This window comes from Tamandua tetradactyla, chromosome 10, assembly GCF_023851605.1.
Source record: "Tamandua tetradactyla isolate mTamTet1 chromosome 10, mTamTet1.pri, whole genome shotgun sequence".
In the NCBI taxonomy this organism is placed as follows: domain Eukaryota; kingdom Metazoa; phylum Chordata; class Mammalia; order Pilosa; family Myrmecophagidae; genus Tamandua; species Tamandua tetradactyla.
The window spans coordinates 58,091,691-58,104,955 of NC_135336.1; the positions used below are offsets into that span (position 1 = coordinate 58,091,691).

The 13,265-nt window shown below is 33.3% G+C and overlaps 1 protein-coding gene across 1 annotated transcript in view; it reads right to left on the bottom strand.

Annotated features, from left to right (window-relative positions):
• CSNK2A2IP (casein kinase 2 subunit alpha' interacting protein) overlaps positions 1-13,265 on the bottom strand; it is a 287,809-nt gene that overhangs the window by 77,611 nt on the left and 196,933 nt on the right. Inside the window, exon 4 of the transcript XR_013158580.1 lies at positions 11,978-12,097. The gene's annotated coding sequence lies outside the window, so the exon portion shown is untranslated. The remainder of the gene's footprint in view (positions 1-11,977; positions 12,098-13,265) is intronic.

The following is a 13,265-nucleotide window of genomic DNA, read 5'->3' on the forward strand; positions in this document are numbered from 1 at the left end:
AGGCATTGGCGCTGGTTGCTGACCCTGAGGGAACCGCTGTGGTCCAGAAAAAAAAAAAAAAATTGACCATGAGATCAATCTATAGTTTGTGCTATGCATGTGTGTGTGTGTATGTGTGTATGCGCACACTCACTTGCACAAGAGTTATCTTGGCCAAATTCTAGTAGCACTGTTATTCTAGCTTTGTAAACAAATATTTTGGAAGAGTTCCCTTATTCCCTCTGGTCTTTAAGAGTTTAAATTACACTCATTATTCCTTTGAAGTATGAAAGATATCACCTATGCACCATCTCAGCTTGTTCACTATTTTTTACATGGTTAACTGTCTGAACATTTTCTTGTTTCATTCCATAGTTGTTGCTGCGAGGCTTTTTTAAAAAAATTTCCATCTGTATTGATTTTCTCATTTTATTTCCCTAGAAAAATACATTCTTTCATAAAAGCTTATAAAAAGTTTGCAGAGTTCAGCAAACACTCTTCAAGTTCCGCTGTTCTTAATAAATTTACCACTCAAAAATATATATTTTGGCTTTATCTCTTTTGATAATTAGAAATCTATTTGTGATAGGTTGCATCATGTACCCTCAACCATAACAACAAAAAAAAACTGTTATTAATCTTAATCTGTTCCTATGGGTATGAACCCTTTTCAAATAGGAATTTTTGAAGATATTTTTTAAAGTGTGGCCCAACCAAATGAGGTTGCACCTTACTTCTATTAGTAAGGGCTTTATGAAGAGAAAAGCATGTGGAGGGGCAGGAGCTAGGAGTCAACAGAATGTAGAAGGGAAAAGAAAAGACATAACCACCTGCATTGTCTTGTCAGAGAAAAACCAACTCCCAAAGATTCCCAGCAGCTAGCCCCAGAATGCTAAGTCTTCAGGGAGAAAGCATTGCCTTACTGCCACCTCAGTTTGGACTTCTCCTAACCTCAAAACCACAAGCCCATAAATTCCTGTTGTTTAAGCCAACCCATTGCATGGTATTTGTCTTAGTGCTGGGAAACAAACAGTTTTACTATAGGGGAATCTCATCATCTATCATGATATCATAAGGTTAAAATCTGTAATAGGAAAATTTATCCTGGGAAATTCCTTTGACATTGCTCTACTTGAAACACATTATACCATTTCTCAGTAGGGCCAAGTTTTCCTCCAGAGCTGGAAAACATTCTTATTTCTTTGCTTGAGCACAGATATAGTACTGGCTTACATTCAGAGGCCATGTTGTATGACATTTAAGCATATTTAAATAACAGAATTGCATGTCGTGGACCAAGGTGCCAATATTATAAAAAGCAAAAGGGAGAAGGTGTTAAGATAGCAAGAGATTCTCATAACCCATCTCATGTTCACTTCAGGGAATATTAAGAAGAATGCAGAAGTGGTATGTGAAACACTTCAGGGCTATCACACTTACAAAATAAGATTTAGCCAAAGATCTGAAGAGAAATTAGTTGGTTCTGCGCATTCTTTCTCATTTTGGCCCCAATTCCATGCATTTGGCATGTATTTGTCATAGTTTAGAATCTGAAGTTATGGTTATTTCTTTGTTTCATCAAGACCCATTTTCCTCTCTGTTACTTATGTTTATGTTCTGTTTGTTAAGAGTTTCACAGGACAAAAGTTGAATTAAAATGCTGTGATCCTTTACATTCTATAAAAAGTTATGTCCACTACTTAATTTTGTTCTTTTAATTTTAGATGTATCTACTATCTTACGTATCAAAAAGTACTGTTTATTAATGAACTCAGTATTTCACATGATAGCACTATTTTCCTAATTATAAATTTTCTAATTACTGTTTGTATTTGTGACCTTTAAAGTTCAATTACATGAATTTTATAATATCTTTAATTTAATAAAATACTGACATTTTAAGTGATGTTGGTATATTAGAATTCTGTCTCAGTAATGAACAAAGTAAATTTCAAATTATTATGGCATTTCTAAAATATTGTTACAATAATTCTGATATTCAGTTGATTGTCCCAAAGAACAAAAAGATGATTTAAGACACGTCAATTAAATAAGAAAAATATGATAAATTCAGAGTTCAAATATATACATCTGTTCTGAAATCTATAATGCCAGAATCTATTGCCAACTTTATTTAAATCACTATGCTATAAACTCTTCCTTCTGTCATATGCATTCACCCTAACTTAGTTTCCTAATTAATTTCTATATTTACTCAAGTTTACAATGAGGATCAGGAGATCTGATTATAAAAGATTATTTTTTTAAATGTTCCTTATAAAGTGTATTCAGTTTTCATTTAACATTTTCCATTGTTCTCTTAGAACATCCTGTTTGCTCGTTCATTCAGTTTTTTATGTGTAATGAGAATTTAGCACGTGCTAAAGTGGTGTTCATTTGCTGGAAATGCAATGTTGAGCAAGATGAATACAGTCTGTCATTGCCCTTATGGAACTTAAAATATAGTAAGAAAGTTATAATAAAATAAACTTTAAAATATGTTTGACACATGGTATGGCAGAGGAAATACAGTCACTAAGTATAATGGGTTGAATAGTGTTTCCTCAAAATCCATGCCCACCTGGAACCTCAAAATGTGACCTTATTTGGAAAGATGGTCTTTGCAGTTGTAATTGTAATTAAAGATCTCAAGATAAAATCATCCTGGATATAGAGTGAGTCCTAAATTAAATAACTGGTATTTTTCTAAGAGAAAGGAGGAGGAGATTTGGAGACAGAGAAACACAAGGAAGAAGGCCATGTGAAGATGGAGACAGAGATTGGAGTTATGCTGCCACAAACCAAGGAATACCAGGAGTCACCAGAAACTGGATAAGGCAAGGAAAGGTTCTCTCCTAAAGCTTTGAGGGAGCATGGCCCTACCTTGATTTGGACTTCTGGCCTGAATTGTGAGAAACAAATTTCTGTTTTTTAAGCCACCAAGTTCATGGTATTTTGTTATGGCAGCCCTAGGAGAGTAATACAAAAAGTTTTATTCTTATTTTTCGAGAATTTTTTTTCTACATGCTTGTATGTGGGGAGGTAGAGATAAATTAAGTCAAAGATTTATTTGAAATATTTAAGGCAAGTTATCTGATGGGAGGTTGGGAATCCAGCTCTGGAATTCAGAGAAGATATTAAAATCTAGAAACACATTTAAAAATATATGTTTGTGTGTTAGCTTTGAAAATATAGTAAGTAAAGAGATGGGTACCAACTAGATTAATAGAGAAATATTGCAAAGTCAGAAAGGTCTTTAAAAAAAAACTAAAGAAATAGTAACATTTATACAGGGTAAGCCTAGAGTAGCAATTAAAAAGAAAATTAAGTAGATGGAAAAGTTCTTATTGGGTTAAGAAAGAGCAGACAGATATAACCTAATAAAGAACCAATTTAATGGACAACTGCAGCAAGGTGCCAGAGGAATAAGTCAAAAAGTGATTCTGAGGTAAGGAAATGGACTCAGCATGTAGAAACAAATTTGTTTAGAACCTTTCATATGTAGGTGATTAACGACAAAGGGAAGAGTTGAGGAATACAATGAATATGTTTATTTGTTTGTGTTTGTGGGCTTTTAGGTTTGTTTAAATGGGAGAGTCTTGAATGGAAGCCAAGGAAAGATTCCTTAGGATGAAAATGTGAACATATAGGAAAAAGTGGGGGTAATTTTTTGTGTGAAATTCTTGTAACAAAGTTGAGATCCAAAATAAGGGTGGAGGCATCGTCCTTTCATATGAGCAGGTAAACATCACAGGATGAAGGCAGATGTCAGTCCGTGTGTCTGGCAGGAGGAGGTTGAAGGAGTTCCTTCTCAGATAGATTCTCTTTGTCAGAAGATGAATGATCTACTGAAACTAAGCAGGTAAGGTAAAATTGGAAGTTACTGGGGTGAAGGTTTGGAAAGTACATTATCCAAATAGAATTATGGACAGTTGCTCAAAGATTTGTAGTAAGATTTCTGAATAGTGCTGAGGGGCCATTGAGGGTCAGTGATCATGAGTTTATAGTGAAAGCCAGAGAGCTGATTGGGTGACTCCTGCTGTATTGCTTGACTTCTTGGTTTCAGGTGTAGGAAGTTGTATGGTTGGTTTCTTCCAGAGTTTGGATTTTGCCAAATACGTAAGACTAAAAGAAAGTAAAGGAAGTTTGTAATACTGGAAAGTGTATTCTTAGAATAATGTATTAATCTATAATTGATGTATTAGTTTCCTGGTTGTTAAAACAAATACCATGCAATGGGTTGGCTTCAACAATAGGAATTTATCAGCTCACAGTTTTAAGCTGGGAGAAGTCCAAAATCAAGGTGTCATCAAGACAATGCTCTCTGCTGTAAGATTTTGGTGATCTGGGACTGGCTGCTGGCAGATCCTTGGTCTTTGGCTTTACTTTCATGTGGCAAGGTACATTGTGGCCTTTCCTGGTTTCTCTGGTTTCTGTTGACTTCTGGCTTTTGGCTCCTCCCTCTGGCTTTCTCTCTTTCTGTAACCTTCCGTATAAGGGCTTTAATAAAAGGATTAAGACCCTTAACTGAAGAAATCTTATCAAAGTCTTCTACTTTCAAGGATTTACACTCTAAGGAATGAATTAAATTTAAGAACATATTTTTCTGAGGGCACATAGCTGCAAGCCACCACACTGGATAACAAGGAAATGAAGAAAGGACTGGGCCAGTATGATAGGATCAGGAAGAAAAGGCAGTGGACTACAGAAAAACTGATCATAGTGGGGGTATTTATATAAACAAAATATGAGTGAAGGTCGTGGCCAGAGTGGAATGCCAAAGGTACTAGGGGTGACAGAGGGAGTAGAAGGTTAAAAGAGAATAAACGTAGATGACACTGAAGATAAAGTAGTCAAGATATAAAAGCTAAGATAGATAATTCCACTTGGGTGACTCTGGAAGATGTCAATGCTTCTGTTGTTAAGGAAATCTATAAGATACATGTCAAAATCATTGAAAGATTAGAGAGATCTATCTAGAAGTCATTAAATGACAAAAACAGGAGGAGTTAGGCAATATACCTGAGGGACTGAAGCAGATTTTGGTTTTTTTTGAACAAGTAATGACCTAGACATAGCAAAAAGTAGAAATAACACCATTCTCAACTTTATGCTTTGAGGTTTGAAAAAAAGAAATTACTAGAAAATACTATGACAGTTGATTTTTCTCAGAAGAGAAGCAGTTTCACTTAAGACAAAGGAATTAAGAAAATATTCAAATAAAGATTTGCAAATTGACAGGAGTTTGTTAGTTATAAAACTGTGATTCCAGTGGTCCAGAGTAAGAGGATTTGTACAATGGGGAAATGGGGAAAGGTGGAAGGGTCAGAGACAGGAAAGAATTTACAGTGATGGTATATTAGATGATACATGATTTAGGGTTTATAACTTGTTGCTGACCAATTAAAAGAAGAAATGGAAACCATCTAAGAATTTCATTTTGAAATTTTCTTGAAGAATAGGCACAAGTCTAAAAGCTGGTAGCCTTGCCTCGTTTGGCTGGAAGTATGGTGAACACAGAGTTTACATTTTCATTTTGAGAGCATTCCTTCTGTTAGAAGACTCCAAATTTCTGACATACATGGTGAGTGGTTCAGTAATGTTTATTCAAAAACTGTCAGCAGCGTCACCATCAGTAACACAGCATTTACTGTGTGCCAGGCAATGCTCTGAGCGTATTATAACCATTAACTTATTTAACCTTAACAGCTCTTAAAAGTAACAACTATTATTTTACTATTTTATAGGGGAGAAAACTGTGGGAAAAGAAAGGTTATGTAACTTTCCTGGAATCCCAGAACTAACAAGAAGTAAAGCTGAGATTTGAAATCTGCCCATCCAGTGTAGATATTCCATGTTTTTTGCTTTTGTTTCATTTTTGTTTTTTATGGATATGTGCTGGCTCTGGTAATCAAACCCAGGTCTCTGGCATGGCAGGCGAGAATTCTGCCACTGAGCCACCGTTGCACCACCAGATATTCTGTTTTAAAATAGAAAAACCTTAAATATATTTAAATGCTGGTGAAAAGGAATTAGTATAAAGGGTGAGGTTACAGACAATAGAAAGAGGACATATACACTAGAGCAAAATTTTTAAGAAAGTAAGTGTGACAGGGATGGCTAATTGTAACAAATATTCCTCCTCCTCTTATTCTTTATTAAAGAAACTCCAATTTTATTCCAGATGGTTGTGCTTCCTGTTAAAATACTTTCCCAGATTTCTTTGTCTTAGGCATGACCATATGATTATGTTCTCTTTCAAGGGTAGTGTGTGTAACAATCATAAGTCAATTTAAAGGAACTGACTTAGTTGGAAGGAAGATTGCTTTTGTCCTATGACCTGTCTCCTGCTTCTGACATTTAATACAGATATAATGACTGGAGCACGAGCAGCCATGTTGGTCAATAAGGATATCTTGAAGGATGGCACAGGACAGTTATATCACCAGAGCTGTCAGAAGAGCCCTGGACTTTCTGATTCCAGAATTATTTTGTATGTGAAATAAATAAACTTCTTGTTTTAGCCATTGTTTTAGTACTTTCTAGTTAAAATGCAGGCAATTGTTATCTAAAACCAAGAAAGAATGACATCCAAAAATCAATGAGACTCATTTTTTTAAAAATGGAGGGATATCTCATTGTCCTGTAAACCCACATCTGTAATAAATAAAACTAATTAAAAAGAGGGAAACATTAGGTATGTTGAAAGTACCTTTGAGATGAGTAAAATGATGACCAAAAAGATCTTATTCGATTAGCAAATGTAGTCCTTTGATACTCTTAGCAAGAGCGGTGTCAGGAGGTTGAAGGAAAGATAAGAATAGATTGAGTAGGAAATTAAAGATGAGGAGTGGTGCAGTTTGAGCATACAACCTGTTTTATCTTGACCCTGAAGGTGAGTACAGAAATAAGGGTGGAAGGACTATATAGGATCTCTGTTTTTGGTTTGTTGATATTGTTTTGTAATAAGAGGGAATAAACTAGAATATGTTTGACTCATTTTCCAAATTATTTTCTCTTTAGCGTGAGGAATATATATAGATAGTCTGTCAGGGAGAGAGAGAAGCATTTTTCAAATGGTGTGAATTTCTATTTATATGTGATGTTTTAAGTGAAAGTTCCAAAGTAAGTAAAATCAATTTAAGGTTTTCAAGTGAAATAAATAAACTTAACATTTCATGAGAGACAAGTGCCATATCTAATAGCATGGAATATAAAATAAGAAAAAGTTTGCCGTTATATAATCTTAATTTATAAATTCTTGCTAGTGATTATCAATTATATAAGAATATTTTTAATAATAAAATATATTTAGGCTTGTTATCAGACTCACTAGAAAAGGTCACTTGTTTTCCAACTTTTAAATGAGAGTTATTCTGGGATAATAGCTTTGCTGTGAAATATCTGAAATTGAAACTGAGAACTTCATGGTAAATTTGAGAAGGAAGATTTCAGGATGATTTCTATGGCAAATTGTTTATCTTCCAATGAATTTTCTAATAGACACTTTCAACAGGCTGCTAGAGTTTCATCCAAGAAAAATAGTACAAGGAATGAATTTATCTCATTTTCTGTTTCTCCTCAAAACTATAATTGCATTACTTAAAAAACTACAAATTTTTACCATAGGCTGCTCAGAAAATCTCCATACCTAAAAGTCTAGAAAGTATAAAACTTTTGTTGAGAAAGAAATAAGCAACCTGTTCAATTAAGCTCATCATACAATTAAGTTAATGAATTTGTATTTCATGAAATTGTGTGTAAAATAAATTGAACGTTGTATTTTGAGGAATTAATGGGTATATCGTCAGGGCAATAATAAGTAATAACAGACATTTCCATGCTGAAAGATTATGAATGAAGTGTTCTAAAGTACAAAATAGATTTGAAGGAAAAAAATTCTTCTTTTCCAGTGGTCCTATCAATAGTCCATGAACAAATCCTTTCAATGAATTTCCTAGGAAGTTTCCCTGATCACTGTAGAATCACCATTAGGTAAAAAGGGTTATACATGAAGAAGGCATTAAGCCCCTGTTCTGTTGGTATGTATGTTTAAGTGCTTATTTGTCTATCTCATATAACACATTACAATTTTAAAAGTGGACAAAAGTAATGGACCCAGTGATTCTCAAAATAAGATGTAATTTCACATTTTCAGGTATCCACATACTTTCCCATTCTCCCAAGATAATGTTTTAGTATGAACACATTTTTCTATGGGAAATTTGGGGTCAATGGAATGACAAAAGGTATTTTCAGCTATACCTTATAAATATTACGTGAAAGTAGAGTTCTCATTTCTAATAAATTTTTATCTTGCTAAAATTATCGGCTTATAGTTATACCCAATAATCACTAATATATAAGAACTAAAGTCTCATTAGACATGTAAATGTATATATTTATTTATATACATGGTGTGAGTTCCAAAATCACATATACAAATGAAAAACAAGAAAAGAACATTTTACACCTGACTCCCTCACTTTCCCTGAGACAACCATTGCTACTGGTCGATTGTTTATCTTTCCAGAGATAGTTTGTGAAAATACAATAAGTCAATGGAATCTTTTTTACAGAATCTTTTAAAAACAAATTTAAAAAGTAGCATATTTTAATGTTTATATATCAAATAAGTACTTAATATAAACAAAATCCATATATACTTCTGGTCACTCTTTAGTCCATTACCTTGTTTTATTTTTCCTACAAAAATCCTCAGTATTTGAGATTATTTTTTAAAATTAGTTGATTTCTTTATATGTTTTCTGCTGTCTCCCACTAGTAGAATACAAGATATTTAAGGGCAGGAACTTTGTTCTTTTTGCAATTGAAATCCCTAGTTCCTGGAACAGTGTCTAGCAGATAAAAAGTACTACTTATTTTACACCTTGCATCCCACACTTAAAATAATTCAAATAATATTCAGTCCCATAAAAATATATTTAATTGACTATATAGTATTTCACTGTATGGATGCACCAAGTTTACATTTTACTAACCAGCTAATGTTGGACATATAGGTAGTTTCTATTATATTTTGCTAAGGCAAAAAAAGAAAGCCACAACAAATATATCGACTTATTTTTTTTTAGTTCACATGTAAGAGTATAACTGTTGGATATAGTCCTAGAAGTAGAATTGCTGAAGTGATGAGTATGTGTATTTTTATGTTGCTATGTTTTGCCAAATTATTCTCTGAAAAGACTGTCCCAAATTAAATTCCTACCAAGTGTTAAGAGAATGAGTGTTTCCACAGAGGCTTTTCAATACAGTGTAGAGAAAATAGTGTTGCTTAGGCTTTATGTTTCTTATTATGATTAAATTTGAGCATATTTTCTAACATTTAAAAATCAATGCATTTTTGTTGAGTAGTCCTTTTCACATTATATCATGAATTTATTGACTTACAAATAATCACTATTATTGAAGTAGGTAGATAAAAGATCAAATTGTTTATTTCTTTTAACTAGGTTTTAGCTTTCTCTATACACCACAAATTTTAATATTTGCACAAATTGATTCATCACTTTTTTTCTTTTATGTTGTTTATCTTACTTTTATGATTGGAGAGCTGTCCCATTTCAAGATCTTGCTTGTTTTCTATTATTTACTTTATGGCTTCCATTTTTTACAATAATTGTTAGTCATCTGAAATTTATCTCCACATAAAAAGTGAGGTAAGAATCTGTGCTGGTTTGAAGTTATTATGTACCCCCCAAAATCCATGTTTAATTCTAATCCTATCTTGTGGGGGCAGCTATTTCTTTTAATTCTTATTCAATATGATAGATGGCAACTTTGATTAGATTATCTTTGCTGAGATGTAGCATGCCCAGTTGTGGGTGTGATGATTTTTATTAGATGGCGATGTGATTCTGGGGGGTCTTGATTAGTTTACTGGGGTCCTTTAAAAGAGGAAACATTTTGGAGAAAGCAGAGCTGACAGAGAGAGCAGAGTCATGGATGTTTAGAGTTGCTTTGAGCCCAGCAAACATTGCTGTGTGCCTTTCCATGAGATGTTAAACAAGTCAGAACCTGGAGAAAGACAAGGTAAGCCAAGAGATGAAAGCCAGCCTTGGGGAAGCAAGTGAGGAATCCTCACAGGAACAGAGGCTGAAATCAACAGAGCCCAGGAGCAAGGAACCAGCAGATGTCAACCATATGCATTCCCCCTTGTCAGAGATGGTCCAGACTCATTGACCTTTCCTGAATTAAGGTATCTTTCCCTGGATGCCTTAGTTTAGACATTTTTGTAGGCTTAGGACTGTAAACTCATAGATTATTGAATTCCCTTGTTAAAACCCATTCCATTTCTGGTAACTTAAACTAATACAGGATCCATTTTTTTCCCACATGGCTAGCTGTTCTAGTTTGCTAGCTGCTGGAATGCAACACACCAGGGACAGATTGACTTTTAATAAAAGGGGACTTATTTCATTAATTCTTCAGAGGAAAGGCAGCTAACTTTCATCTAAGGTTCTTTCTTACGTGGGAAGGCACAGGGTGATCTCTGCTGGCCTTCTCTCCAGGCCTCTGGGTTCCAACAACTTTCCCCTGGGGTGATTTCTTTCTGCATCTCCAAAGGCTTGGGCTGAGCTGCAAGTGCTGAGATGAGGTATGTGGAGCTGCTTGGGCTGTGCTACATTGAGCTCTCTCATTTAAGCACCAGTCAAGTAAATTAAATGTCATTCATTACAGCAGGTACACCTCTTAGCCGACTGCAGATGTAATGAGCAACAGATGAGGTTCATGTACCGTTGGCTTATGTCCACAGCAACATAACTAAGTACCTTCACCCAGCCAAGTTGACAACTGACTCTAACTACCACACTAGCCAATAATTTCATTTTTATTTGTTCACTAGTACTTCTTTTCCAACCAATGCGGAATTCCATTTTCTGCTATGAACTAAACTTTTATGTGTGTTGTGTTCAATTGCTGGAATCTCTATTCAGCTCTCTCTCTCTCTCTCTCTCTCTCTATATATATATATATATATATATATATATACTATGACTGCCCCATAGCTATCTAATATTTTTCCAGTTTCCCATCAATTGTCCCTCCTCATTACACTTTTTAAAATGTTTTTCCAACCATATTTGTAATTTTAAAAGAAAATATTTGGCTATATCTAAAAATTGTTGTTGATCATTCATTTGGATATACTTATATATATAGATTAATACAGATAGAATTAAAATCTTTATGATATTCAAAACATATTATGCAAAATGAAAGTATAGCTTTCCATAAAATTATATTTTCTCCCTCAATATTATTTTAAACTTGTTTTTCTGTTTGCACATTCTTATTGTTTTCATTTTTGCCTTTGAAAATAAGGCCATTTATTCCAGTATGTTTTTATCTGCTTCCCATTTTTTATGGCCACCTATTCAATCGTGTGTACTTTGTATTCAGCCAGTGTACAATATTCTCTTATTATTTGTCATATTTTTCCAGTTAATTCATATATTTTTCAAATAATTACCTTTTCCTATATTTTATCTTGGTTTTTGAAAGGGTAAATTGAATTTCTTTATACTTATGGTACACATATAGCAATCTTAAATTTAGTATGGTCAATTGTATCAATCTTTTTCCTCATTCTGATATATTCTTTCATGTCTATTTGCCCCTTGTCTAATGTATAACGATTTTCAAACATCATTTCTCAAAATATTTACATGGTAGTGACACAATTAATAAATCAAAAATTTATAAGTTTAAATAATTAAGAAATTCCAAACATTTGAGCATTGATTGCAACTTCAATTAATTATACTCTTCACAATCGCAAGTTTTATCTGCCAAATTCTCTTATGCTTTAATTACATTAAAATGACAATAAAGTCATTGTACAGCTCTCTAAATGATTATAAATAATGGTTACAGTATTGCTAAATATCATGGATTTTAATTAATTTCTTCATTTTCTCTGTCTTCATAACTAGTCTTACCTTGTTTATTTCCTTGCAGCTACAATTTTACTTACCTAACCTAGAGAGCAAGGGATACCTTCTCAGAGTGGCTGAGGTAACAGATAAGGGATGATGGATGATACATTACCAGAGATTCAGATATTTTGTCCCTTCCATGGTGATTCTACCGCAGTCTGAAATATAGGTGGACACTTACTAAAAGAACTTGTCCAAATATTTGAATTGATTAACCAAACATAAACATTTTTGTGAACTTAATCTTATCATTTGTGATGGGGTATGATCTAGAACGTTCAAGCGTAAGACTTTTATTAATTGTTTTTACAGAGCTACATTTTTTCTCTCTGATCAACCAATGACAGCCATAATATTGACCCATTTTGTGTTTGCTTTTGGTGATTTTTTAAAAAAAATATTTCCTTAGAGCTTAGAAAAATGTTATTCTATAATTTCTTCTAAAATTCCATTTTAATGTCTGTTGTCTTTATTGATTTCTGAATTATTTTGCATTTTTATGATGTGAAGTAGGAATCTAATTTTATTTTTTCCCATCTGGAAAGCCAACTGGTCAGGATCATTTACCGAATGTTCATTATTTAACAACTTATTTGTTTTGGCATCTCTGTTACATGCCATGTTTTCATGTATGTATTGATCTATCTCAGAGCTCTTTGTTCTTGTGCTTATCCCTGTAACAATAGCAAAATGCTTTGGTAATTATAGCTTTAAAATAAATATTGACATTTCATAAGCAATGCCACTACAATTTCTCTTTTTCTTCACAATTGTTTTGGTTACATATGGCTCTAATTCTTCCACGTAAATTTCATTAAATTGGTCAAGCTACATAGCATGTCCAAACTGAGTTGAATCTATAGATCTAAGTCTACTTTTATCTCTGAAGTGCTTCTCCTGTTTCATCATCTAATCTGTTTTCTCTAGGTTTCTCTTTGATACCCTTTATGATTAAGGAAGTTCCCCTCTTCTAGTTTGCTAAGAGTTTATATCATAAATCTTTCCATGAGTTTAAGTTGTATTTTTCTTTAAATGCATAGGCTCTTACTTTAGTTTTGCATCTTTTATGTCTTGGATTCTTGTTCTATTTTAATGAAAGCTTTTCCTTCAGTTATCTCTTTTAATTATAAAGTTATTCTAAAAGACTTTTTCAGATTTCCCAATTATTTTAATCCCTTCTAGAAGGAATTTATGTTTTGATTATTCATTTTTATTTGTTCTCTTATAAGATTTATTCATACGATTTAAAATTATTTAGGTTTACACATCCTAAGAATAATTACTTTAGCTTTCCGCTGAACTAGTTAAAATCCCATTTTGCTGTAA